Genomic DNA, 6,000 nt, shown 5'->3' with positions numbered 1-6,000 from the left:
ACAGTGGGAGTAAGAACACACTTATCCACACCATGATATTTTCTATGTGGATCCCCCCTGGAGAAAGACTGACAGCATTATCCAAAACAGCCATTCACCAGAAAGGCCTTCAAATAAGTTGCATTTGGAAGAAAACAGAAGATAGTTTGCTTAATTTTAAATCTGTCCAGAGTTCCTTAAAACTGTTATGATGTAATTACTTCTTCATTTCAGATTCTAAACTCTTAACATTTATCTGGAAAACAAACAGCCCAAATAAAATCTCAGGCAACAGTGATCTTGGAGGCACAGGAGGGGTGGGGGGGTAGAGGGAAGATAAGACATTCAGACCAGGCCTCACCAATAAAACATTAACACATCTTTGTTCAAATATAAAATCTTTACTGATGTAGTTAAAAGATACCAACATCGTTCCCCCCCAATGCTTAATTCCATCTGTCTTCTGACGCATGTCCATTAAGTTACGGTAAACTTTATGCAACTTTCCCTACAGCTGAATGCTTTACTCACACAGAAAACAGTAAACGTGTGTGTGTGTGTGGTGTGTGTGTGGGGGTATTTTAATAAGGATTGCAGTCACAATTCTTAACGACAGCAGAGTGAGACACAGATCTCTTACATTAGGCAAATTTGGATAAAATATAAAAGGTTAAAAGCAAGACACTGTTCAGATAAAATTAATAGAAGATGGTTCTTATTATCCTTTTAAAGTGAGTAAATCCTCTTAAATTAAGTAAAGAATGCATGAAAATAACTCAAGGAAAAAACATGCCAATAGTGTGTTTAAATTACACTTCATTTTTTCCGACTAGAATATATTTATAAATATTTCCGTGTTAAGTTCTATGGAGATTTAAAGTTCCTACACCCACTTAAAGCTGCACAATATTGTTTTCAATGTTTATTTTGAGAGAGAGAGAGGGAGAGAGAGAGAGGGCACATGCACAAGAGCGAGGGAAGGACACAGAGAGAGGGAGAGAGAGAATCCCAAGCAGACTCCATGCTGACAGCTCAGCCCAACACAGAGCTTGATCTCATAACCGAGAAATCATGACCTGAGCCAAAATCGAGAGTCCGACGTTTAACCGACTAAGCCACCCAGATGCCCCAAGCTGCATAATATTTTTAAATTTCTGAATTAAAACATTTCTTATGCTTTTTAATGTAGGCAAAATATTATATTTTTGGAGTATAAAATTCTTAAGACGAGGTCATGTGAAAATTCTTCTGGCTAATGCAGATAAGTTCATATTCCATTTTGCCTTCTCTTTGTGCCTGCGCTCAAGTTTGAAGCACAAGCCATTAAAAAGGAGGTCAGCATCATGCGATATGAGAGATTTGATTATAGCTATTTCCATGAAAGATAAAGATAATTTATCTTGTGCTGATTATAGGTTTACCTTCTTTTCAGAGCAAGCTTTGAAATTATTTCCAACTTTTTCAGTGGTGTTGAATAAAATGATGTTTGCGTATCTTATTCCCGATAAAAGTGGACTGAAAAGCGAATAATTTTTAAAACCATATAGGCTGCATTGGAAAGAGAATACAGTTCGGTGTTAGACCTTCGGTTAATATCGGCTTTGGCCATTTACTGAGTTACCCTAGATATGTTATTTGCTCCGTGAGCCTCCGTTTCCCCATCTGTTAAATGGGGCTCATGAGAATCATTTCACTGGGTCCTGAGGATTAAAAATAAAACAATGTTTGCAAATCTTACAGTGCAGTGTTTGAGTAACAGGATGCTTAATAACCAGTTTCTATTATTATTAATACTTTGAAATATAATTACTGTTGCTTCGTAACATTACTTCTATTTCCTTCATGTCAGTTTCCCAAAGAAGTGTATACCCGTGATCCTTTACTTATCGAAAATGATTTTTATATGGAGGGCCTTTTCTTCAGTAAACACTTTTCCTGTACATGTGTGGAAAAAGGAAGTGAATGCATAAATTAACCTGCAAGGGTACTGAGCATGTTCCACACCTCTGTGTTGGTCTGCCAGGACTGCAGTTACAAGGGGTCACAGGCTGGGTGGCTTAAACTAGGTGGGAGATATTTATTTCTCACAGTTCTGCAGGCTAGAAGTCAAGGTCGAGCTGTCTGCAAGGTTAGTTTCTTCTGAAGCCTCTCTCCTTGGCTTATGGCTGGCCATCTTCTCCTTGCGTCCTCACACAGTCTTCTCTCTGTGAATGTCTGGGTCCTAATTCCCTCCTCTTATAAGGACACAAGTCAAATTGGATTAGGACCCATCCTCATGACCTCATTTTAACTTAATTACTTCTTTAAAGACCCTACCTCGAAAAGTCACATTCTTTTTTTAATTTTTTTTAATGTTTTTATTTATTTTTGAGACAGAGAGAGAGCACCAGCAGGGGAGGGGCAGAGAGAGAGGGAGACACAGAATCCGAAGCAGGCGCCAGGCTCCGAGCTGTTAGCACAGAGCCCGATGCAGGGCTCGAACCCAAGGACTGTGGGATCATGACCGGAGCCGAAGTCGGACGCTTCACCGACTGAGCCACCCAGGCACCCCTTGCATAGTCACATTCTGGCACACTGGAGGTTAGGACTTCAACATATAAATTTTGAGGGGACACAAATCATTCCATGATGATTTACAAGGACTAAATGCATATGAACATTAGGAGAGTCCGTGATGGTGGCAAAACAAAAAAGGAAGTTTTTTCCGGGTAGATTTCTGTTAATTGATGGGGTCGATGGTAGGACACAGGAAGGTTAAGGATGTGGGGAGAAGCTGTTGCCAGGCTGGATCTGACTGTAGAGGTAAATAATGAAGGGCTGCTAAGCAGTCCAGGGAAGCTTGTGAAGAAGCATAACAAGCTTACACATAACTTAGGTCATCAATGGTAGCAGGAGAATTTCAATCATTTTAAATAAAACAGTGGGTCACCAAGTGGTTCGATGATTCCATAGCAGAAGAACTATCAGCATAATATTCACATTAATAAATAAAAAGAGGAAAAATATATGATTCTTTCAAATGGTGCAGAAGAAATATTTGATGAAGCAAAGCACTTGTTTATTATTTGAATAACACTTTCAGAAACTAGCCATAGATGGAGATGTATCACCCTGATAAGACTCCAACTTGCATCCAACCCTCCAAGGGTCAGCCAGAAAAAACAAACCACTTTAATATTTACACCAAATATTTACATCACAGATTTATATCAAAGGAGATTTAATGCAGGGAATTTGTTTCACGGATAACGGGTGGGATGCTAAACATGGGACAGAAAGCCAACTAGCAAGCAGGAAGCCATTAGCACCCCAAATCTGGGAGGGGGTCATAGGGAGAAGATGGCATCAGTAACCTGACACTGGGGGGGGGGGGTCCCAGGGATGGTGCCTCTAGAGCCCAGGGGCTGAGGTCACCCTGCAGAATGGGAATCTCAGGAGGACTGTTGGATGGGAACCAAAGAGAGAAGCAAGGAGAAAGTAGAGAGCTACCCTGGTTCTCTTTCCCCCATGCTCCAATCTCTTGCCAGTGCTTTTGGCTGGACCCAGTTGGGAATGATCTGACATGGCCCTGGGATGTGCCACCATAAGGGTTCATCTGTCTGTAATAAAGGGCTTACTGAACAGGGGAGGGGCAAGAGTGGACTTGAGGGCAATGAGTTCCTACCTGGCACAAAAGCTATGCCCCAAGCCAAAGCAGCACTGTACTTTGTGGCGAAGCTAGAGAGGCAGTTCCGTTAAGATTAGGACGTGACAATGAAGCTCGGTGTTACTGTTACCGATGAACATGGTGGGAAGTGATGCTAATGTTGTATGACAAGAAAACCATGTACGAAGAAAGATTTGGAACTGTCGTAGTATGATAAATTTGATAAAGTGCCATAATCGACAGATGATATGGTTATCTACACACAAAAAAACAACGGAATTAGTAGAAAAATGATAAAAAGCTAATAAAAGTACAAGTTTGCATATTCGAGGGAAATGTATCAAGTAAGCAGTATTCTGCTATGCTGCAAAGACTAATGGAATGTATAATGGAAAACAAGATATTGAAAAGTATAATGGAAAATAAGATGTTATTTACAAAACCAAGCGAGAATAATAAAGTACCTAAGACTTTAGCTAACAAGTGATGCATAAGAGGTTTACAGGAAAAATTTAAAACATTATTAAAAGATGCAAACATATGATTAAATTAAAGCATAGAGTTTGTTCTTGGGTGAGACAGCCCAGGAGCGTTTGTGTAAATATACACATGCAATCTCAGTAAGACTTCTGGCAGGATTTGTTGCAGAACTTGACAGGCCTATTTTAAAATGTGCAGGAGACATTCGATATCCATAAATGGCAAGATAGCGATGAAAACGGAGAACAAAGGGGAGAAACTCACCAGGTCAACTGTCAATATACACTACAAGTGATAATAAAAACCCACAGGCTCAGGTTCAAGACCATGCACATGGACCAAGGGAACACAACAGAAAGCTTGGGAATATGTCTCCAGGAATTTGACATACAACAAAGTCGGCACATCAAAACCTTGGGGAAGTAGCGCATTTTTCATTAGCTGGTGTTGGGAACAGTGACTCACTAGGACAAACAAAGCCCCACCTCTTCGTTACGCCATTTCCAAAGAAGAAATCTAGACGGATTAAAGCTCTTAATAAGAAAAACCGAATCATAAGCTCAGTAGTTCATCCTTATCAATAGTTTGTGCACGCTTTAGTTTAACTATTCATGTCACGAAGGACATCTGAGTTGTTTCTAGTTTTTGGATATCGCGAATAACGCTGTCACGAAACTTTGTGTGCAGGTTTTGGTCTGAACGTAAGCGTTCATTTCTCTGGGATGAATGCCCGCAAGTGAAACCACTAGGTTGCCTAGGAATTACGTGTTTAGTCTTATAAGAAACCGTCAAATTGTGTTCCAGAGTGATGGTACCATTTTACATTCCCACCAAAACTATGTGAGTGGTTCGGTTTTTGGCATCCTGGGCCCACATTAGCCATTGTCAGCATTCCTTACTACAGCCATACTCATGAGTGGGGAGTCGTGTCTCATTGTTATTTTAATCTGCATTTCCCTGCATGCTAATGGTGTCGCAATCTTTTTATGTGCTTATTTGTCATAAGACGTATTTTGAGGTTGGGAAAATAGTTCATCGGACGAGTCTTGGAGCAATAAATTCTAGAATGGGGACGCACTGGACAGTAAGCTCATTTGACTAGGGGACCAGAAGGAATTAGAAGCCAGAAAGAAACAACTTGCTAAAGAAACCCAGAAGAAGAAGATAGAGAAAAAAAATATTCCTTTTTTTAACATTTATTTATTTTTGAGAGAGAGAGAGAGAGAGAGAGCGAGCACGAGCAGGGGAAGGACAGAGAGAGAGGGAGACAGAGAATCCCAACCAGGCTCCACACTGTTAGCACGGAGCCTGACGTGGGGCTCAATCCCACGAACAGAGCCAAAATCAATAGCCAGACACGTAGCCAAATGAGCCACCCAGGTGCCCCTAGACTGCTCCATGCTTGAAAATCTCTCCTGCTTTATTTTCCTACTGCACTTGCCTGACTACTGCATGATTGGAATTTGGTTCATCGCCCCCTGCAGAGTATATACCTTCAGACTACAACCTGGTTTATGATTCCCACCTGATTCCCAAGCCAACCCTGCTCAGAGCAGATTGTAAGTTGGAGATGGAAACGCCAAGCCCAGTGAGGGCAGTGCCAGAGTTGATGTTGCTGGACGCAGTCCACCATGCGCAGGCCCCAGAGTGCTGCTTTCCTAATACCTCCAGGGATGTCCCAGCCTTAGGAAGCTCGAGCTGCTTCCAGCAAAATCAGTCTTTCTTGGAGGCTGAAGCCTGGCCTGTCTGAACCAAGCCAGGCTTACTCTTTCCTGTACCACTAGATACCCACATGTTGGCTTTAGAGTTGATCCCTGGATGCTGGTGCCATATTTCTTTTCCTTTCTTCCCTTCCCCATGGCATGTTGAGCCTGCACATTTTACAATAATGCCTA

The sequence above is a fragment of the Panthera onca genome, chromosome F2 (genome assembly GCF_046562875.1).
Source record: "Panthera onca isolate mPanOnc1 chromosome F2, mPanOnc1 haplotype 2, whole genome shotgun sequence".
Classification (NCBI taxonomy): domain Eukaryota; kingdom Metazoa; phylum Chordata; class Mammalia; order Carnivora; family Felidae; genus Panthera; species Panthera onca.
Note: the sequence above shows the minus strand (reverse complement) of the source record.